This window comes from Meriones unguiculatus, chromosome 3 (genome assembly GCF_030254825.1).
Source record: "Meriones unguiculatus strain TT.TT164.6M chromosome 3, Bangor_MerUng_6.1, whole genome shotgun sequence".
Lineage (NCBI taxonomy): Eukaryota > Metazoa > Chordata > Mammalia > Rodentia > Muridae > Meriones > Meriones unguiculatus.
In genome coordinates this window covers 172,566,903-172,590,494 of record NC_083351.1, presented here as the reverse complement: position 1 = coordinate 172,590,494, position 23,592 = coordinate 172,566,903, and positions in this window count along the sequence as shown.

The window sequence follows — 23,592 nt, the reverse complement described above, 5'->3', positions numbered from 1 at the left end:
AAGGGTGATTGTGATAGATTTCAATCATATTTCATTTTCCAAAGTGAGCGGATGAAAGTTACACAGTAACAAATCTTACAGTTAGTGAAAAATCTCAGCATTCATGATAAACCAGAGAGCTAAGTCACAAATTCTCTCATTTGTAAAGGTGCTTTCACTTAATCAAGTTGTTTTAGGCTTTTTTTTTTTTTTCCTGTATTGGGATTGAAGATGTTATGTAGGTGGAGAAAGGAGAGATGGGAACAAAAATGGAGTAGGTCATAAGCTCCAGGAATGACAGAATCAATGGAGTTCAGGTCAGAAAGGAGCCCAGTAGCTGTCCAAATTCTGTCCAGAACCGCCCTGCCCCAGGCCAGTGAGGGTGCTTGCTGATACGATCAGTGAGGGTGCTGGTCTGGCCCTGGGAAATGTGCTCCCTGGACAGCCTAGTCCTATCCACTTCTGAGCTGTGGGTAGAACAGAAATAGGTAAAAGAGCCTTGTAGCCGAGACAGCCTCCTGCATCATTTAATGGCAAGACAGGAACCATGGGATTGAAACTGCACCCCAGGGCCACCTCTCCCTTTTTCTGGTACTGTTGCTAAGTGTTCAGGCTACACCCTGCTATTTTCCAACTCAACCTCCACCCCGCTCCCTACCACACACCCTCTTGGCTTGGCCTCTTCATGCTCCTCAGGTCATCATTAGCTGTCCTCTGTTAGAAGATGCAGAGGGCCCAGCCAAAGGCAGATGAGCCTGCTGTGAATCCTTGAGACACTCAAGGCGGGAGCCCTTAGGTACCACATTCTTGTCTGCAATGGCTGCCAACATTTGCCTAAACCAGCTCGTGTCCACTCCTGTTTTGGGTAGCGTTAGCCCTTCCGCATTCATGAATCGAAATCCTGTTCCTGGATATTTCACATGGCTGCATTTGCAGGTTAGGCCTCTGAGGAGATGACTAACATAAGACAAGATTCTGTCTCTGCCGAGTAGAGAAAATGGAAACACAAGACAATCGTGCCCTGAGTGGTGGCACACACCTACCATCCCGGCTTTGGCAGGCTGAGGACTGTGAGTTCCATGTCAGCCTGAGCTACAAAAACAAGACGGTTTCAAAAGAGAAAAAATGAGATGAGTAAATGTGCAGAGACAGAACCTGTGAACAGCAAAAGAGTGGCTAGCATCGAGGCCTCATGGCCTGACTCCCAGCATCCAGATTCCTGAGAAAATCAATTTTGCTTAAGGAGCCCTAGGAGGCTACTGAACCTGACATGGCAAGGGCACACCTCAAGTAGCTCTGCTGCCGTCTCCATTCTGTCCCTCATTCTGGCCCTTCCTCTGTCTGCTACTCTAGGAGGCTGAAGACTCCAGGACTTACTAGTGTTGCCTTATATGGTGAAAGGAACTGCAACTGTGCCTTTAGCTCAGGCCAGACAGGAAAACCACCCTGCCGTCCCTAGAATACGGAGCAGTCACAGGGTTACTTCAGGAACCAGGAAGGAGATCAAAGGAGTAGGAGATGCGATGCCATCCCAGAAAGCAAGGGATTGCAGCGATGGGAGGGAGGGGCAGTGGGCCAAGGAATGCAAGTAGCCTTTCTCAACTGAAAAAGCCAAAAATGAGGGCTCCTGTCTTGGCATACAGGGGGAGCCAGGCCTTTGGACGCCTTGACGTTTGGGCCAGTGAAGCAGATTTTAAGGCTTGTAGTTTCCAGAACCGTAAGCACATGCGTTTGATCTGGTTTAAGCCCCTACGTACAAAGTGAACAATCCCAACTCTTGTAGCCTATCTCCTAAGTTCCCTGAGAACCTAGTTTGGACCACCAAAACAGTGCTAAGAACCGTGTCCGAGCCGTAGCCTTAGCAGCCTGGTTTGGGATCACCGCCTTAAATCCTCACCTCTCTGAGGTCTGGGTGTTCAAATATGGTGAGGATTTTTCTGTCTCCCCTCCTAGAAAGGCCAACTCAGAGCCCTGTCTCCTCAGCCGCTGTCCCCAGCACACCGCACTGAAAACAGTTGAATACTTGCTGTGCCTGGCGAAGGCTGAGCCAATCTTGCAGTGCTCCATTTGGTGTAGCCGTTAGATGTTGTTCATGCTCTTAAAGGACAAACCACAGTTCACAGTGTGAGGTGGAAGAGAGCCTCCATTTCATGTGCACATGACCAGAACTCTGTAAAGCATGTAATGAACATAAAAGAAAATAGTCACAGAAATACGAGAAAGGTCCTAGCTCGCACTGCTTGTTGCAATATTGCTTTGCCTTGTAACAAAAACTGGAAGGCCATCACTTCTAAGTTTCTTGTTTGAAACTAATATGCGGGCAGAACCTTTGATTGTCAGTGTAACCTGTGCTTTTTAATCCTTGCTATTAAAGAGAAGGCCAGCCCAGGTGCCACACGTCTTTAATCCCAGCACCCAGGAGGCAGAGACAGGCCTCCATGTGTCTGTCATTCTCAAGGTTTATAGAGTCCAGAGGAGATCGGGTGTGGTATTACGAACATTTTTATGACCGGAGAAACATTTTTCTCAAGTTGCCCTCCAGAGAGATGTCTATCTCCACCCACAGTGCACAAAGTTCCCTTTCAGACTCTGGAAACACAGAGATAAACTTGTTCATTCCTTAACAGTAACCAGGCAGGGATAAGTTGTTTCTTTTACAACCTGTGGCTCCCAGTGGCACTTAATATTTTTGCAATGTGTTAATAGGAAGTTATGTTTCCTTCCTTATGTCTTGTCTGGGTGGGGACTTATGTCTAATGGGTGACAGTCATCATGGTACACACTGCCTTGCTGAATAGTAAGAGCCCAGGATCAAGTAGCCAGGGGAGACCCAGGTTACTTGATAGGGACACAGATGAATCAGGCATTTCCCATCTTCTGAAAGCTCTCAGTGTGGTATGTAGTGTCAAACCATCCAATATGGCAGCCACACAAAGCTTGTGAACACTTAAAATGTGGCTCTTCCGAACCAAAGTTGTCTGCGAGTATAAAATACACATTTAATTATGAAAACTTTGTATTAAAAAGCACAGAATATGGGGCCGGAGATGCGGCTCAGTGGTTAAGAGCACTTGTTGCTCTTGCAGAGGACCTGGATTTGGTTCTTTGTACCCACATGGCGGTTCACAACCATCCCTAACCCCAGTTCCAGGGGATCTGACACCTTCTGAACTTGGCAGGGGGGAGACACACAAGGGGTGTACATGAGCCGCAAAACACTCCTATATAAATAAAATAAAGCTACAAAAATTAAGAAAAATTAAAAGACAACAAACAAAAAGCGCAAACTACTTTGTCCATGGTGTATCCCCTGCTAGGGAACCAAAAGCAGGATTGTGAGGTCAAGGTCTTGGCTAAAGAAAGAGTTCAAGGCCAGCATGGGTGACTCTATGAAACCCTGTTTCAAATGAAAAAACAAAACAAGGAACCTGGGGATGCAGCTTACTGTGCGAGCACACGCCTTGAGCCTCCAGAGAGAGTGACACTATGCAATGTGTCATTCTTTGAAAGCAATTTGTAAAATACCATCAAGCAATAAAACTGTAATGTTAGAGTGTAAGAAAGAAAGGTAAGTTCTTGAATTCCCAGAAGACTTTGAGGTTCGTCTGGTGAACAGGAAACTCCTGAGAGGGAGCTAGAAGCTGGCGATCATACTGAATTCTCAGGGGGACATTTGGAGTGGGCCAGATTTGGATGCGACTCCTGCATCATGACCTCAGCCTACTTATGTAAACTCAGAGCATGCCTCAAATTCACAGAGATCCACCTGCATGTTTCCTGAGTGCTAGGACTAAAGGCATGCTTCACCACAATTGACCTTCCCTAGCCCTCCACCCCTTGATGTTAGCGTACTTTAAAAAAAAAAAACTCATTTACATCTCTTATATCTCTTTTTCCCTACTCCACTCCAGTCCCTTCCAACACCCCAACACCAGGTAGGAGAGAGAAAGGGTTAGTGGGAGAGGGGATGCAGTTCTCTTAGCTGCTTCCTGCTGGTTAGGGTTGTCGGGTTCCTTGGAGCCAGCCCAGTCTTCATTTCAAGAGATCTCCAACTTCTTGTCTCACTGCATCAACAGCAAAAGGAGCCACAAGGAGGAAGGAGAAGCAACAGCAGCCTTGTTCTCTCTCAGAGCTCTCCAACACTCTGGGCTCTGGCATTTATTCTGTCTCCAAAGTCGTCAGATTTAAACTATCTGCAGCTGGCAAAGAGCTCCTCTCAGAGCCGGAATGAGGCAAAGAGCTTCGGACCATCTCAATCAGCCCCACGTCCCACACCTGGGACCCAAGCTGAAACATGTTTATATCTACATCAGTGCTCTCTAAATTTCTTAGGCTGGCCTTGAATGCCTGGTCTTTGTGCTTCAGACTGCAGACTAACTGGGACTGCAGGCTTTTACCGCCATGTCTGGCTCCCAAATACATCCCTTCATCAGATTCCAGCCCGGAAGTGCAGACTGGGACAGAGGCTTTGGCTGAGTGGTGTTCTGCATCCTGCCTCCGCTGTTTTCAGGACTCACAAGATTCCTGCAGAGAACCAAAGCTTGTGAAATAGAACAAGTTATTGTCGCATGGGAAGGGTAAGAAGAATGAACCCTTGAGTCCACGTAGCTCCTAACAGCACAGCTGAGACCATCGAGACTCCCCCTACCGCAGCTTGGTTATGTTTACGATAGAATTTTAAAATGTTAACCTCGAGGTGGTGGTATAGGAACTGCATGAGAAAATGGTCTTAGAAAGACTCAAGGCCGAGCCATCTGTGCCTGTCCTGTTGTCTGCTTTGCTTTTGGCACAGTAGAGGTTGAATGTGGAGTCTTACTGTGCTAGGCCAGTCTTTACCACTGAGCTATATCCGCAGCTCTCTTTTTGAAGGAAGCGCTCACTAAGATTTCCAGGTTGTTCTTAGACTCACTTGGCAGTGAGGGTCAGCCCTGAAAGTGCGATCCTCCTGTCTCAGCCTCCTGAGAACATGGATTGACAGGCCTGCACTACCAGGCCTAGATTCACCTGCACATTAAGTACAGTTCATGACTCCAGCCCATGCCTCTTCCTTGAATCTGACTGGGCAGAATCCAATGCTGAGCCACCCACTTCGAGTTTTTACTTCAGCACCAGAGAAGTGCCTTTCAACCCAGCGGGTTCAAAACTGAATTCCACCCCCACCCCAGCCATGTTGTCACACCCTCCTTGCTGCCCTAGCCACGGCATCCATTCTTTCTTCTCTGGCCAAAGCCGGGCAGTTATCAGTGACTCCTCCCGAAAATGCTATCTTCCAAATCCAGAGCCTCTGAATTCCACCTTCAAACGCCGTAGACTTTCTTCCCGCTCCTACTGCTGCCACACTGACACAAGCCACCATCTTTCCCTCCCATGGATCAGTGTAGTAGCTTTCTAATTAGTCCTCATCCCCCCCACCCTCCTCTGTCAGGATTCCTCTAAACCTTTAGGCAGCACATCTGTCCATTGCTCGGAACCTCTCAGGACTCCTCAGTGTGTAGCTGAGGCCCTCGGTGTGGCCTTGTGCAGTCAGACTGGTCACCTGCTGTCCCTGATGCTTTCTCTGCCTCCCTCTGGCCCCCCTCCCTCAGTTCTAGGCACACTCCCTCGGAGGTAGCCTGGCTGCCCCGTTCCCTTTAGTCTCCCCAGGTGCCTCCCTCTCGGTGAGTCCGTCTTCATCCTCTAGAATCACACACCACACGGGAGACTTCTCTTTCCCTGCTTTATCGCTTGCTGTGAAGTTGGCTCGTCTTTCTTTATCATCAGTCCTCACCAGTATGAGCGCCACAGGGCACAGGTGTTTTCTATTTAGATCAGAGCTTCCCCTTCGGTGCGGGGAGCAGTATTGAGAATGAAGTAACCCTAACCCTAAGCCTGTACATAAAGCCTTTAAAAAAACATTGTGCCTGCAGTCATTGTAGCCATTGTTCTCTTCCCTTCTCTTCTCAGAAGCTTAGGACGGGCTATTCACTAACAAGCCACAGGTTTTTATTTTGGGAGAACAATTCTAACATTTAGTTCCTAAGCCTAAACATCTCAAATGTCTTCACCTGAATGAGGCTGGGAAGTACAGAACAGACAAGGAGGAACTTGCCAAAACTTGTGGTTGGGAAAAAAAAATAATAATGAAGTGACCCGCCCACTCATCAACAGACACGTGGATGAGAAGAAAGGCCAAGTGATGCAGGAAAACGTTACCCCAATTTCTGTTTCTTTGTTTACTAGCTCAAACCCTTTAAGAATGTTCCTTTTTAAAAAGTATTTATTTTAAGCTGGGCATAAAGCCCCAGCATTTGGGGAGCAGAAGCAGGCAGACCTCGTTGAGTTCAAGGCCAGCCTGGTCTACATAGTGAGTTCCAGGACAGGCCTATGCAGAGAGACTCTATCTCAAACACACAAACAAACGATCTTTTGTGTATGAGAGGTTTGCTCACATGTGTGCACCACATGGATGCAGTGTCCAGGGAGGCACAAGAGGTCTTGGAAGTGGAGTTACAGGCTGTTAGAAACCACCTTTCGGTGACAAGAACTGAACTTGGTCCTCTGCAGCAAATACTCTATTTTTGGTTTTCCTGGGGTTTTTTGTTTGTTTGTTTATTTGTTTGTTTGTTTGTTTGTTTGATTGATTTTTATTTATTTATTTTTAGTTTTGTTTTGTTTCGGTTTTGACTTTTTAAGACCAGGCTGGCCTCAAAGTCACAGCAATCCATCTGCCTCTGCCTCCCAGGTGCTGGGACCACAGACGCGCACCACCACACCTGACTGCAGCAAGTGCTCTTAACTGCTGCCCCTTCTCCAGCCCTAAGAATGTTTTTCTCAATATTATTTTTATATCTATTTATTTAGGGGAGGGGCCATGGTGCCGTGTGTGTGTGTGTGTGTGTGTGTGTGTGTGTAGATCAGAGGAGAACCTTTGGAGTTGATTCCGTCCTTCCACCGTGTGGGGCCCAGGGGCTGTATTTGTCCCATCAGCCCAGCCGCAAGCCTTCACCCTCTGAGCCTGCATGTTCTGGCCCAAACATGTTCTTTTAAAGATTAAACTTAGCAGTTATCTCCCCCGCCCCCATTTGGTACCGCTATAACAAATGTAAATTATCATGACCACGCTTCCTTCATGCTTAAGAAATGGAGAGACAAACCTGGCGTCCAGAGAGAGGGACGGCCGTGGCGGTCAGCTGTGGCAGGGAGCATTCACACCACACATTGCTTTCAGTTTACCTTATGTCTTCAAAGACAGAAAAAAGAAAATACTAACATATGAGAATCCCGAGGAGGGCGGGCAAGATGGCTCAGCAGGCGTGTGCCATCCAACCCTGCTTGCCCAGCTGAGTTCAGTCCACAGAACCAGGTCCACAGGGCTGTCACCCACACATGCATCGTGGTACACACAAGCATGCTCATACACATATGTAAGCATGTTGCCACACTACTAATTCAGAAAACTTACTTATCTATTATGTGTAGATGTGTGTGTCTGTGTGTGGGGATGTGCATGAGAGGACAGGTACCTGCCCAGGCCAGAGGTATTGGATCCCCTGGGACTGGAGTTGCAAACAGTTGTGGACCACCTGATGTGGGTGCGTCTAACTAGAACGGGTGATGGGGTGGTGCGGAGCGGCTGGAACGCTTCCCTGTTGCTGCTGGAAATGCACGTAGGGGCTGTCGCCTTGGGAAAGAGCTATGCGGTTTCCTACACAGCTAACTGCGACTGGGACTTCCAACATTGTCGCTGAACTCTTCAACTCTGAGACCAAAATTCTCTCGCTGCTGGTTCTTCTGCACATGAACTTGCATTCCAGAAGAACAGCCCTTCATCGCCGAGAGTCCCAGCCTCGTCTGTGACCACGGCCCTTCATGACACGCGATCCTAATTTAGGTGAGATCCCAAATCTCTGCACAGGCTCATCCAGCAGCCTGGCTCATCCTGCATCCTGCAGCAGTTGGCCGTCTTTGCCTGCGTGTTTTTTCTCCAGTCCTGACTGTTAACAGCTGGGTCAATGCCAGTTCTTATGTTCCTTGAAAAGGTGACTCTGCCCAGTCAAAAACTATGAGCAAGTGATGGGGTCCGTGCAGAACAGCTGAAATGCTGCTGCAGACTCCCAGAAAACCTGTCCGGTGGTTTTCAACCACATCGTCTCCAGTGCTTAGAGCTTGAGGAGAGGGACTCTTCTTCTTGAATTCTTGAATTCTCCTTACCCCTTTTAGTTATTCCCTTATATAGTTAATAATTCCTTATGTTAGACTTTCCCTGGTCAAATTATGCTGGGATTCTGGTCTAGTACCGAGTCTGACAGATAAAGAACTTGTGCCTCTGATAACCTCTGGGCAGATACATGAAACAGGTTGTTCATCCTCCTTAAAATGCACCAACAGCCCCCACCTTCACACAGATCCTAGTGTCAGATGTCAGCATGCTTCAGTAGGGCAAGTACACACTAGAACCAGGAACCGAGGCAGGAAGAACTTAAACACCACACTTTCCTAATCCATATAACCAGAAACCCAGTGGCCATGAGTGGGAGGTGTCTGGAAGACACTAAGAACAGAAGAGTGGACCACCCCACTAGACTAGGTCAAGTTCATTTATCCCAGTGAGTTCTCTAGAGAGCTCTCCTGCTAACCTAAGAATGGGGGACCCCAAAGGCTTAGGGAGGTGGGAGAGTTGGGATGGATGAATCCCCTATACACATACCCAAAGAAAATCCAAAAGATAATTCCCTTTAAAAATCTCCCATCACCTTTATAGGTTGGATGTGACTATAAGGGATGTTACCTGGAAAATGGGATCGCTGACTTATTTATTTTGTTTTTCAAGTCTGGGTTTCTGTTTGTATCGTTGGCTGCCTTGGAACTCACACTGTAGACCAGGCTGACCTGGAACTCAGAGATACACCTGCCTCTGCCTCCCGAGTGCTGGGATCAAAGGCATGTGCCACCACTGCCCAGCAAGCTCCCTTACTTCAATATAAATGGTAAGATACCATAGTTGCAGAACCAAAGTGGCATAATTACAGAACATGGCAATAGAGACATACTGGGATTAGTTGCCATGGGTCATAAAGGTCTTTGTCAAGGCCTAATTGATCATGGTGTCCCTAGGAACAGAATAGCCTATCTACCATATTACTCCTTATATATTGTGAGAAATTTCAACTCTGGTAGCCAAAACTTTGCACAGTTCTTCACCCAGGTTCAGAGGTGAGCGGACTTCTAGACTAACAGGTTTCTGTCCAGAGAGTGTCTGTTGGCCCAACCTAACCAGAGCCTGGAAAATGGAGGAATGTCGTTCATTCTGGCCAAGGCAGCACACTACAGAGGCACCATACAGAAGAAGAGGCAGAGCAGAACAGGGGTTTTGCGGTCAGTGGTGAGAGTCTCAGCCTCACTCTGTGTCTGTTGCCTACATGTATGCCTGTGTGTGCAATGCCCAGTGGAGGCCAGCACAGGGCATTAGATCTTTTGGGACTGGTTGTGAATGGTTGTAGGTGCTGGGAATTGAACCAGCGTCCTCTGGCAGAGGAGCCAGTTTAGCCCCACTCTTAACTTTATTTGCTTTTTTTGGATACCCAAGAGGTGATACATCCCTCAAACCTAGTCTGAATGGCATGAGGTTCCAGCTGGAGCTTTCTGGGGGTGAGGGGGTGGCGCTGAGAGGTGTACAAGGTAAACTGGATTCTGAGTTCAAACCTTCAAAAAAAAAAAATGTTCTTGCTGCTGTTTCCCCTCCCTCTGAGAAGCCACAGAAAGGAAGGGTCAGTGTCTGAGTCCTGTTTATCCCTGGTGCTACTCAACCCAAATGCCTAGAGCTTTCAAAGATGGCATGTCCGGCCACCTCTTCCTCCAGCCAGTGTTGGGGGTTGGTCTTGTTCAGATGCTGGTTTCTGGGCTCTGAAATCAGGTTGCAGTCCAGACATGGGCATTGCCATGGTTGTTGGAGAATTTCCAGTATCAGTGTTGGGTAGAGAAAACTCCCCATTTATCGCTGATTGGTTAATGAAGAAGCTGAAGAGCCAATGGCTGGGAAGAGGAGACAGTTGGAGGGACTTCCATTCCCATTCTCTCATTAGTCTCTATGTGAATTATTCGGGAGCTAGAGTGGGCATAGAAAAAACATAATTCAATAATTGGTGTACAGCATGGGGCATAAGATCCAAGGTTAGCTCTCTAGATGAGCCCTAGACACGAGACTTGGGCAGGCTTATGGCACTCTGTCCTCATGGTGCTCATTGCTTGTGGAAGTGAGGCCCTAGGCTGGCTGCTGCAGCCAGAGCCAGAGGCTGGTCATCGTGACTGCAGGCAGTGAAAGCAGAGACCCAGAGCTCATAGGAACCCATGTGAGTGGAAGCCAGACCTCAAAGAAGCAGAGGAAGATGGCAGACTGAGAGAAGTGCCCACACTGTGGGCTGTACCACCATTGCCACCTACCCGCCTGAGGAGCCCCTGCTGCTGCCTGGGTCCAGCACCTCTCCAGAGGCTCAGAATGATGGAGAAGATTCCAGGACCAGTAATTTATGCTGAAGCAGGCAGTTCCCAGGTGAAACCAAGGGGTAGCTCCCAAAGCAGGGAAGCTGTGGCTTCGGTGGTCGAATGGAATGGTGGAATCACCCATTCCATGTAAATGAAAAAAGCAGTGGCAAGGCTAGCCGCAGCGAAGGTATGCAGGAGCCAGACCCAAACCTCCAAACAGGTACAATATGCTTTAAAATGTGCTTAGATGCTATCGAAAGAAAGGAAACGGGATATAGACAGTCAAAGAAAGAAAAACTTGTTTGAAAATGATAATTAGAATCTCCAAAGGGAGGAGAGAAGTAGAGAGATTTAAAATGAAAGCATTTTCCATGTTAAAAAAAAATGGAAAATGCCTGTAGAGGTGGCATTTGGACTCCATATAATTTTGTTTTGACTGTCAATATAAATAATTAAATGTTCAATGATGACTGTAGTTTTATACATCCTGTTTAAGAAAAATCAGAATAAAGCAGACCTAAATAAGAAAAAGACTGCTATACATAAGTCTATATATGTCTTAACTTCAAAATTGAAAGCAAAATGTGTTATGTTGGAGAAGAGGCTTTGTATGAACAGGAGAAGAGATGCTTTGGATTCCATCCAAATTAATAAAAATCAAATTTGACCAGGGAAGACCACCCCCCCAGAAGATCTTGGCTGCAGACAGGACAAAAGAAACCAAGAAGACCAACAACACGGGTAACATTAGAGCTGATCCCTCTACATGGGGACAGCTCTGACGCTGGCTGAGATATGAGAAAATGTCTCTGCATAGCCAATAAATCTTGTTGGCTACAGAGTTCTCAGAACTTATGCTATCCTTTCTTATGACATGGATAGAGATTTACATTGCAGATTGGTTAGACAGTCCAAACTAACTTATAAAGAAAGGCAGATGTCTTTCACCTGCTCAGACAAAAAGCAGAGAATCATCTTTAGTTGATTTGTACACACTGTAAATTCCATACCGGTGTAAGTGTAAAAATGTGTATTACCTGTGAAAGTTTATATGTTTACAGAATAAAAGGACCAGACACCAAGGAAGTTAAAATGGCCCTGACAAGATTCACCCTTGAGGATGCTGAGACATATTTATTCCAGCATCCTGCTTCATTCAACTTCCAAGACTGCTTCAGTAGCTGTTTCCTCAAAATCTAGATCCAGAAAAACTTCTATACTACTAGCTAGATTGTCCAGCATCCCAGACTGTTCTAGCTAGGACACCCGTCAAGCCCTGCACCTTATTTTCACACAGAGACTGGACAAGTGATCCAGCTAGCTCTCCCAGGATAATGATGTCCCAAAATGTGTGGTGGGTGGGCTTTGGTTACTCTGTGGGTGAGGGATGCTTATCATCATTAACCAACCAATGGTGGATAGTTGCAAGTTGTTATTGGTTTTGGTCAGGGAAGAGACAAAGTAAAAGAGGTTAGACTTAGGGAGGAGAAGGGATAAAAAGAAAAGGGGGAGATATAAGAATGATAGAATAAAAGGGTATATTACTGAATCTACTTTTAGACTAAAGAGCAACTATTAGTCCTAGATATTTTTACATTGGTACATTGTATATTTGATACAAATTTAAAGTTATTTTTCTTATGACATACTGTATATATGTTTCAACTCTTGTTCAAGGTATTGTGCCTATGTGACTCATTTGAAAATGTGATGTAATGTTCTAGTCCTTATGAAAGATGCTGTTACAAGCTGTTTGGGATAATTAAAGGATACAAGTTATAGTCAGTCAATCAAACTTATTTATGTTTAGTTAATCCCAGAAATAAGCTTTATTTAAACAAGCAACACTTTCCTATTCAGATATACTATTGATAGATAGTTGGTCTTCAAAAACCTCGGAGATCCACAGAATATGGCATGCATTTAAAGATGTTTTAATAGTAAGAGGCTTTTCTGACATCAAGAGACATGTCAGCTCCTGGCAGCACCCCCTTCCTACTTCAAAGAAATTGACGGACATCCAAGAACCTCCTTCTGGAGTTTGCTTCAAATGTGGCAAGCTAGCCACTGGACAAGAAACTACTCTTGACACAACTGCTGACCAAGCTGTGGACAAGTAGGACATGTGGGGAAGTCGACTGCTGAGCACTGCCAGGACAAGACCTTCATAATTTCTGCTTTGCAAAAAAGAGTCTGCCATAACCTTTGGGCCAGAAGCCCAAAGATGATTCCCCAGTGTTGCTGAGGAATCTTGGGTGACCGTCGAGACGGCCAGCTCTCTCTGTCGTTTCTGTAGTTATGGAAGCTGCTTGCTCTGTGCTTCCTGTCATCTCAGGTAATATCCTTCTCGGGTCTCTGATGAGGTTGAAAACCATAGTTATAGTCTCACACATGAGCTTAGGTTGTGAAGAATCTAAGAAAGTGTTTTAGAGTTTAAGGAGATGTTTTAAGGATGGTCATTGCAAGCTTTGAAGGATGGAGGATGTGAAAGTTTAAGTTGTAAGAAGCTGATTTAAGGTTGGTAAATGAAGGTCAGAGAGTCTGAGAAGGTGTTTGGTAAAGGCTGGAGGAAGTTGTAAACAGGTGTTTCCAGGTTGGTAATTGAAAGTTGTGAAAGAGGATATAAAGGCTGGGATGATAATAAGAAAGGGATTTAGGTCCAGAACTTTGGACTCAGCAAGATAAAGAGATAGTGGGATACTTTTTCCAAGGTTGCCACATACAAATGGACTGGCCATTGTGAGTGTGATTCTTACATGATAGTTGTCATATTGTTTCCTAACTGTTCTTATTGTATAGTTCGTTATTGTAAGGGAAAGAGCCTTTTATTGGACTATAAGGGGGAGTTGCTGGGAGCTGCTCTTGTACTCTGTGTGTTCAGATGCTGGTTTCTGTGCCCTGAGGGCAGGTTGCTGTCCCAACATGGGCATTGTTATGATGCTTTGAAGAATTCCCTGTATCAGTGTTGTGTAGAGAATGCCCACCAGTTATCTCTGATTGGTTAATAAAGAGCTGAAGAGCCAATGCCTGGGCAGAGGAGACAGTAAGAAGGACTTGCAATCTGGGGGTCCCAGGTAGAGAGAGCGAGAGGGAGAAGGAGAGAGAGGTCGCCATGAGGCAGGATGGACGATGAGGAGCTGGCCATGAAGATAGACAGATGGAGCAGAAGCGGCTCAGGGGAGACTGAGACAGCAAATAATGGACACATGGCTGGGAAGTGGCTAGACTGCCATAGATGGGGTAGAATAGATCACTATCTGCCCAGTTATGGTGCTTGAAACTTATTAATAAATCTCATTAGTCTGGGTGTCAGTTATTTGTGAGCTATAGTGGGCGTAGAAAAAAACCATTATTCCAACAAGCTAGGGTGACCAAATTGCCTGGTCTGCCTGGTGCTTTCTGTGCTAAACTCACACGAGCCTGTGTGTGTGTGCATGTGTGTGTGTGTGTGTGTGTGTGTGTATTTGAATGTATCTCTCTGTGTGTATGTCTCTTTGTGTGTGTGCGTGTGTCTATCTCTGTGTGCCTCTCTCTGTGTATGTATCTGTGTGTGCACACACACATGTATTTCTGTGTGTATGCCTTTTTGTGTATGTATTTGTGTGTGGCCTTGAATTTGCTATGTTGCAGAAGCTGACATTGAACTCCTGATCCTCTTGCCCCTAACTCCTAAGTACTGGGCTTATAGGCATTGCTACCACAGCCTGAAGAATTTTAGAATATTTTAACCCCAGGAAAAATCTGCAGTTTTTAAGGGGAATAAGGAGTGAATATGAAGATAAATTTAAGTCAAGGGCATGAGGAAGTCCTTTGAAGTTGAACAGCTGTGTATGTAGCTCTTGTTCTTTAAAAATATCTTAGCCCACAATAATCTGAGCTCAAGAGAGAATTTAGTGACTACTGTTTGATGAGTCTGTTGGCTCTCCCAAACTTTCCTGAGGATTGTGGGTAGTAGGTGATGTGAAATTTCCAGGAGATGTTGAAAGCTTCAGACACGAGCTCAATGACCCTGGGAGTGAAGGCTGGACCCTTGTCTATTTGGATAGTCTGCAGCACACCAAAGCTAGGAGTTATGTGTTCAAGGAACACCTGAGCCACCATGTCTGCCATTTCCCTGGAGGTGGGAAATGCCACCATCCATCCTGCATCAACAAGGGATAGGAGGTAGTGGAGCTTTGTGAGTAGGCATGTGGGTGAAGCCAATCTGCCGGTCTTCACCTGGCTGGTGTCCTTGGAGCTGGTGTGAAGACTGAAGTATCGGGATTATCCCTCTGTAGGTTGGTCTTAGCATAAGTCTGACAGAAAGTGTGGACCTGTGAAATGTGAGCTCAGATCTCGGTGGGATCTAAAAGAGGTTCTAGGAATTGGAATAGGACTTTGGAGCCTATAGGTTCTGGTGGATATCAGAGAAGATGGAAGGCACCTGCCCCTGGGAAAGAATAAGGCGGTTATTTAGAAAAGGCCATCCTTCTTTTTTTCCCCCTGTGCGTTCCCTTTCCCAAGGAACATGGTTTTGTTTGTTTGTTTTTTCATCCAGTTGGTGCTGAGGTTTGTAGGAGGATGTCAGGGAGAGGATGTGTCCCATGGATCTGGAGGAGCTGAAAGCCAAAACCTGGGCTACTGAGTCATCTCTGGCATTGCCCCAAACCACGGGGTCTGTGGAGGTCTGTTACCCCTGGAAGTGAATTACAGCCACCTCCGCTGGGAGTTGGAGAGCCTCTAAAAGTTTGTGGGGAAGGGGGTCATTGACCACAGGTGTGCCTTTTATGGTGAAGAAACTCCCATTCCTTCCAAAGGTCAGAGTGTATATGAGCTATTAAAAACGCATATTTAAAATCAGTAAAAAAATAAAATAAATAATAAAATAAAATAAAAATATCTTAGCTTTCTTCCTACCCCCTTCCCTCCCTCCCTTTCTCTTTATTCTTTCGTACAGAAAACTGATAATTAATTAAGTGTCCAGAAAGCAGACAAAAGATAAAGGCAAGAGAAGGGTGATTTTTCTTCAATTCTGGAATCATTGCTTAATTCATGTCAAGTTTTAAAATGACACCTTAGGACACGACAGTCCACACAAGTGACTTCCCTACCTTATCAAAGCAAAGCGGTAAAGATTCAAAGTCCCACAATCGACGGGTCTGGCAGGAGGGACAAATAATGATAAGGATGGCACCCACGGAGTGCCGGGTGCCGATCTGGTCCCGGTGCCTCTGTGGCTTGGCCTACATGTGGGTGTGGGAACCGAAGGTCTCATAGTCCACATCAGTTACAGCAGCAGAATCTGCTCCGCAGGCGCTGATAAAGGCGCAATAACTGCACTCTCTTTTGAGCCAGTGCCAAGTGAAAGAGAAACTTCCTGTGCAATAAACAGCAGTGGCAGGCTTTGGACAGCCCCAGGGAGTGTGGACGAGAGCAGTACAAGGTGCTTGGAGAGAAGACCCTCCCTCGAGGTGGTTGCTTGCATGCTTCCCTGCCCAGGCTGCCCCTTTTCCGAGTTCTAACTCAAAAAAGGCACGTTTCCTTTCTCACCTCTGTATCGCTTCTCTGGATACCAACCAAACTCCTAAGCAGGCTTTCCCTGCCCCTCTGGGTTTGCTCGGTGTTCTCCAACTACCATCCACGTCTCCGTACCTACCTGCAGACCTTCAAGCTGATGCCAAGCTTGACTTTCTTCTTCTCCCCTCCTGAGTCCCCCATCCTCTGCCCTGCTCCCTCCCGTGCAGTGAGCGCCAGGATTCTAAGCTGGTCTACCCTGTAGTTTTTTGCTCCCACTCTAGGAAAGCAATGTTCCTCAAGCTTCCTTCTGAGCCCGTTTAAAAATTCTTTTATCAGCCGGGCATGGCGGCGCACATGCTTTCATCCCGGTGCTGGGGAGGCAGAGGCAGGCCGATCTCTGTGAGTTTGAGAACAGCCTGGTCTACATGATGAGTTCTTGGATAGCCAGGGCTACATAGAGAGACCCTGGCTCAATAACTACGGGCTTAGGAGACTGGGCCCAGAGTGTGAGAGCCCAGACAGAAGGCGTGAGCTGCCACATGCAAATGCATGACCGAGGTTCCAGTGTGGAGAGCTGCGAGACACTGAGACAGGAATTAGCTCTCTGTAGGAAGTGAGGTCAGGGCCCTATGGTAAGTTAGATTCCAAGAACCAGAACCAAAGTAACTAGATCCGTAGCTTACAAAAAGAAAGCAAAAACAAGCTAAGAGAAAGTTGGCAAAGGTAACCATGATGACCACTGCCCTGGCTGCATGTTGGGCCCCTGACCATATGGGCAGACAGGAAATGAAAGAGGATGTAGGCTCCTCCCTTACCTCCTGAAAGGTTCCCCTCTGCTGAGGACCAAGCTTTACTGGGGCCTCTGGAGTCGCTTCAGACCCTAACTACAGCAAAAGCCTAGAAATTCAGAGAAGCAGAGGCAAACCCTTGAAGGAAAAGGTTTGCAGCCCACCCTCATTTAAAGAGTCGCCAAGGACAGGGCATGGAGCAGGAAGAGCCGAGAAAACAGGTGTTGATGGATAGGAGGAAGAAGAAGGCTCCGGGAGTGGGAGGTGTGCCCGGCCTTGGGAAGTGAAACAGTGAGTTCCCGGAAGCCAAAGAGGAAGCCTGTGAGCGCAGAGAACACGGTCAATAGCAGGTGCCCGAGAGGGGAGACAAGGACCAGAAAGCATCCTCTTAGCTTGAGTGTCAGTCAGCCAGGGCTGGGCGATGGTAGATTTTAGGCAGACGTGAGGAAGAGCAGGGAGGTACGTTTCTAAGAACTTGGGTTCCAATATGAAGAAACAGGGTAAGTTGCCCGTACAGAGCCCGTGTGGGGCTTTCGCCGTTGAGTTCAAATGAGAGGCGTGTGAGCCTACGGTGCTATGGAGGAAGAGGAGACGCGGCGGGAAGACAGCTAGCCAGGTCAGACAGAGGAGGAAGGGGAGCAATCTAGCACTCGCATGCAGGAAGTAATATTTCTAATTTTTAAAAAAACTGAGCAAAGGAGATAATAGCTCCGTCTGTAAATTCTTTACTTGCAAGTGAGAGGACCTGCACCCCATCCCCCAGGACCTTTAGTTTTTTACATTTGCATAAGGCTGGGGAAGAGGCTGGATGGTTAGGAGGGCACACTGCTCTTGCGGAGGACCCTGGCTCCGTTCCCAGCACCCACTGCGAGCGCCTCCCAACCATGTGTAACGCCAGCTCCAGGGGACCTGACACCCTTTTCTGGCCTCTGTGGGTACTCACTCACTTGTACACATCAACACACACACAAATAAATCTTAAGCACAAACCCCCCTCAAAAAAGACACGATGGTGCGTGCTTATGACCCCAGCACTGGGGAGGCAGAGACGGTGGGTCCTAGAGTTCACCAGCCAGCCCAACAATAAGAGACCCTGTCTTAAAAACAAGGTAGATAGCTCCTGGAGAACACCATCCAGTACCCTCTGGCCTACACACGCACACGCACAACCACTGGAAAGCAAGGGTCAGCTGCAACCTCTCTTTCCTCCTGAGCTTTGTCTGCACCGATTGCCACTCTCATTCTGCACCAACAATGACTCAGAACTCACCCTTCTCTCCGCTTTCTGGGGGAAATAAATCTGGACACACCACTAATTCAGGCTCCGTAGAGAGAAGTTCGTTGTGTAACAAACACAATAAACCAACCCCAGCCATCCTTTGACCCCAGCAGGAGCATCCTCCCCACTTGTTTACAGGCTCACTGTCACTCACTCCAGCCTCGCACACTCCTCCTTGTAGGGCAAGGGAGTCTGCAGCTGAAAGCCCTGGTCCCAGCTCTGCTTTCCTCTGTACCGTGTTCTGGGTACCCAAGAGCCCACGCAGTTCTGCCCACACAGACCTGAGCCCATTCGCAGCCCTCACACTCCCCTTTCCTGTGTAGCCCCTCCTGGGGCTGACTGCACAGTGGGCGAATAAAGCCCTGGTCTTCTGGATTTTCGGGCGACACAGGCTTGATGGGGTAGAGACGAGAGAGCCGAGGTTAGCTAGGCTGTGCACCCAGGGTCTGCTGTGGAATGGGATGGGACAGAGGGAAGTGAGGGAAGGAGCTAGCCATATCCACGGTGTGTTGTGGAACTTCCTGCTGTCTGAGACTTCCAACCTTGACCCTGTCCTCCAGATCATTATAAATGTATAGGGACCCAGGGGGGTGCTTGAACCGCACAGCACACTGCTCGGCAACTGCCGTGATGTCTGTAGTCTCCCTGGGGATTGAAAGCCGTCTGCATGATGTGAACACGTGTGATGCTGGCTCTTGTGGCACACTGACCCGGACTGGAAAGGCCAAAGTTCTGTTAAGCTGGGGGAGGGGGGTTTGGAGACCAGGCTGCCTGCTCTTCACACCCTCGCTTGCCTTTGTTCTCATCCTGCTTTTCCTCAGAGCAATGAAACATCCATTGATGTCAGTCCATGCACAGGCCAGGCAGTGGTCATCTCAAGGCCTGACCGCAAGCTGAGACCTTTGTTTGTTTGTTTGTTTGTTTTCTGGTTTGTTTCTTTGTTTCAGACAAGGTCCTGCTGCGTAGCCCAGGCGGACCTCACACTGGCACAATCCTCCTGCCGTCCCCTCCCAAGTGTTTGGGTTGTAGGCGCACGACACCGCACCTGGCTTGTTTCATCTCTTGAGGTTGACTTGCACCCACGGGTGCTGACTACACAAAGCATGCAACCGCCAGCGGCTTCCAGGCTGCTGCATTGTCCCTCGGAGTGTGCCGTCAGGGGAACGAGGGGGGAGGGGCAATGACAACCCGTTCCTTCTAGAATTTGTTAGACTCAGCAAGTTAGCTAAGTGTGGTCCGCATTTACGGGAAGGGGAAGTAGGCCCCTCCCTTCAGAGGAAAGAGTCGCAAAGTATCTGTGAATGTCTCACAGGGCTCCCATAAACCTCTGTAAGAAAATGCCACGTGAGAGGCGCTGCTGGTACTTATGGATGGAAGGTCTTTGTTTAACAGCGAGTTAGCGGGTACCCAGGTCCGGAATCAGGAACACTTAATATCAGCGGGATGATATGGTATGCGTGTTTGCCTGTAGCTCTGGGCTGGAGGTTTGCCCCTCCACACTTGCTACACTGAAAGCCTAAGCCCCGCATGACAGTGGGATGCAGCACAGTTCAGATCTTACAGGGACGGCTTCGAGCGGTAGTTCCATGTGAAAGGATTTTCGTGCCGACACGACAGCGGGGTAAAATAGAAAAGTGCATGGTTTTAAAACGAAACGTGTGACTTCTAGGATGTTTTGTACTTGGAGAGTTCCAACTAGATGGCTCTGGATCACTTCCTCCCAGAGGGACTTTCTCTCTGAGCCTATGTCAGAGGGCAGGAGCCTCAGACATGATCTGCATCCGGGCCTTGAGGAGTTGGTGGCAACTCCTCATACCTAAAGGATTCACACCGTTCCAACCTGCTTTTCTTCCTTCCAAGCCCCATTATTTGTCGGTTTATTTATTACAATTTATTCACTTTGTATCCCGGCTGTAGCCCCCTCCCTCATCTCCTTCCAGTTCCACCCTCCCTCCCTCTTCTCCACCCATGCCCCTTCCCTAGACCACTGATAGGGGAGGTCCTCCTCCCCTTCTATCTGACCCTAGCCTATCAGGTCTCATTAGGACTGGCTGCATCATCTTCCTCTCTGTCCTGGCAAGGCTGCACCCCCCACCTACCCACCCCCCGCCCCAGGAGGAGGTGATTAAAGAGCCAGTCACTAAGTTCATGTCAGAGACAGCCCCTCTTCCCCTTACTAAGGATCCTCGGAAACTGAGCAGCCTGTGGGCTTCCTCTGAATAGTGGTCTAGGTCCTTTCCATGCATGGTCCTTGGTTGGAGTATCAGTCTCTGCACTTGGCCCAGGTTTTTTGGCTGTTAGTCTCCTTGTGGAGTTCCTGACCCCTCCAGGTCTTTCTGTCCCCCTCTTCTACAGGTTTCCTGCCCTCTGCCCAAAGTTTGGCTGTGAGTCTCAGCATCTCCTTTGATACCCCAATGGGTAGAGTCTCTCAGAGACCCCCTGAGGAAGGCTCTTGACCTGTTCCTTGTCTTCTCCTATTTCTGACGTCTATCCTGTTTGCCCTTCTGAGTGAGGATTAAGCTTCTTCCCTAGGGTCCTCCATGTTGTTTAGCTTCTTTAGGAGTATAGATTTTAGGATGTTTATCCTATATTCTGTGACTAATATCCACTTATAAGTGAGTATATACCATATGTGTCTGCTTCTGGGTCCAGTCCCCATTATTAAGGTGTGTTTGTGAAGCTATCCTGACCTATAAGACACCGGTGTGGGTGTGCATAATCCTGCTGCTATTTACACATTCTTCTTCTTTTTTTTTTTTTGCACATTGTTCTTTGTCTTTCATAACGAGCTGTTTGGTGTCCGATGTTTGCTTAAGTACCATTTATCAGTTTCTATAAATTTACTCTTTTCAATAGCTACTAGATAGAGCAGGCAGGCAGCCTGGTGCTGTCCTTGTTATATCAGAACCAGCCCTTACTGTGGTGTATACTGGGTCTGGCCTGCTTTTCCCACCAGATCCCGGATGAGTACGCATCCTAGCTATGTGCCATTCGGAGGCTCTTTCATGGGGGAGTTTGGTTGGCCCTCACGATAGTCTTTCCTTCACTATTTTTATTTAAGATTTATTTTTATTTTGTGTGTACAAGTGTTTTGTCTGCTTGTATGTTCGTGTACCACACATCTAGTGCCCAGGGTGGCTAGAAGATAGTGTTAGAGCCCCTGGGACTGAAGTTAGGAGTGGTTGTAAGCCGACGTGGGGGTGTTGGGAATTGAACCTGGATCCTCGGGAAGAGCAGCTGGTGCGCTCACCTGCTGAGCCACCTCTCTAGCTCCTGCCTCACTTTTCATGCCTTACTCTTTACCAAGTTATCCAAGAGCCAGACCAAGGCTGCATTTCTGACCAGTTCAAAAGGTCCAGGAGACACAATCAGATGTAAAGAGCCTATTGGAGCAAATAGCAATCTGTGTGTCAGGGAAACCAGATATGGTTTTGAGGGCCTTCCTGAGAGACCCAAGAGGAAGGTTCTCACAGGATGAGTCTTCTTGGAAAGCAGAGGAAATATTTGACTGAGAGCAGTCACATGGTCCTCCTCTGCTCCATTCTGCCAGGAATTCCCTGAGTCAGCTGGTTGCTTGTAGCTTGTTGAGTTTAAGTTTTGTTTTACCTCAAAATGGGCAAATAAAAAAAAAAAACTAGCCCAAGTTAAGTTTCACTATGTTTGTAAGGCAAAGGCCTTGTGTGTGGTGGGATGACAGGCCAGGGGAAGCTGCCTTCAAAATGTCCTGCTTTCCGTTGGTGTTTCAATAGAACTGCCCTTTCTGTTTCTTCCTTCCTGTCTTCTCTATTTCTTTCTTCTTGTTCTTCTTCTTCCTGTTGTTCTTGTTCTTCTTCTTGTTCTTCTTGTTCTTGTTCTTGTTCTTCTTGTTCTTGTTCTTCTTGTTCTTGTTCTTGTTCTTCTTCTTGTTCTTCTTGTTCTTGTTCTTCTTCTTCTTCTTCTTCTTCTTCTTCTTCTTCTTCTTCTTCTTCTTCTCTGCCCAGGACCTACCTCAGTGACAGAGCACACACTTTCTAAGCACAAGCCCTCTGTAGACTGTCACATAAACAAACCAAAACCCCAATGACAAACATTATTCTGAGGAGTCCAATGGCTTTCCTGGCTATATATAGCACAAATAAATAGAATCCACCAGCAACCAACAGACAAGAGTCCAGATCTTGCCCGACCTGCCAGCCATGTGGACCTTGGTCGATGCATGCCCTTTATAAGCATCAGTTGTTCCCACAATGAAATGAAGATAACAGCACATATTACAGAGCTGTAAGGAGTAGATGGGATTGTCCAGGTAAAACATTAACATTCTGTCCAGATAACATTAATGAGTGGCAGGCATGACCACTGCAGGAAAAGGTGCCTGAATCTCACATCTGCTCTTGCTTTTCATGTCCCATAATTATAGAACCCTGGCTTGTGTTTCTCAGTAGTTAGGTTCTATTCTCTCTCCCCTCACCATAGCCCAAAATATCTCAAATCACTTATGTGATGAAGCCCAGCGTGCTTGTTCCTATTCCCTCACCAAAAGCACCACGTAACGTACAAGCACTATGGCATGTAGACTTGACCAGAGACGGTGGCAGCATTGCAGCCCCAGAAAAGGCACGCAGGACCTGCTGAACTCACAGAAGGACCTCGCGAGCCTCGGGGTTGTCTCTTCAGCAGGCACCGCAGAACAAGAGAAGTGGCTGGGATGAAGGAAGACTGAAGCCCTTCTCCACACCTGTTTCTGACCAGGTGCCCCTTCCTACCCATGCAGAACAAAAGCAGCTTGTGGAGAAGGGCCTTGGTGCCTCATCAACATGAAAGCTGAGTTTGTGTAAACTTTCCACAGAGACTGTACTGTTGACTCCACACATGAGTCAGAGGCAACTGGGAACCCGAGAGAGGCAGGGACCACTCACTGCCCCCACCTACCATTTCTGAGAGTGGGGAGACCAGGGAGATGGCATTTGACATCTGGCCAGCACCTGGGTCCATCCTGACGTGGAATCTCAACAAAAACAGAACATCACTACAAACAGTCCTTCCGCAGATGCTGTAGCTGTCCTGGTCGCCTGGCACCGAATCAAGGATATTTCCAGGAAGACAAGACTGTTGCCCCAGCTGAGACGCGCTACCACCAGGGAGTACTTAAGTTTTGATTTCCCAGCAATTACAAGAGAGAAAAAAAAGAAACTGAAAGTACATCCTCCCCTGCTCGGCTCTCCCTCCTGGCAGCTGCACTCTCAATGTGGGGGCAATAGTTTTTTTCAAAACAGTACTGGTGAATTCAAAATATCCTTGAGGCAGGACGGAAAGGGACATGCAGGGGCCATAGGAGGTGAATGAGCCCTCTCCACACAACTGGGTCCTGTTGGCTTCGAGTCAGAAACTTCACAGCAAGCAAGTCTGCCTGGAGACACTAGACAGCATTCACTTCCCAGGAGATCTCAAACAGGAGTGTTAAAAACTAAATAGACCATGTTAAGCCAGAACGTTCCTGCCTGCTAAGTTTGAGCTGAACCAGCTCTTTCCTCTCCTCCTTAAGCCTGAACAATGAACCCCATAAAACTCATTTACAAATAAGAATTTCTTTCAGATAAGAGAAATAAG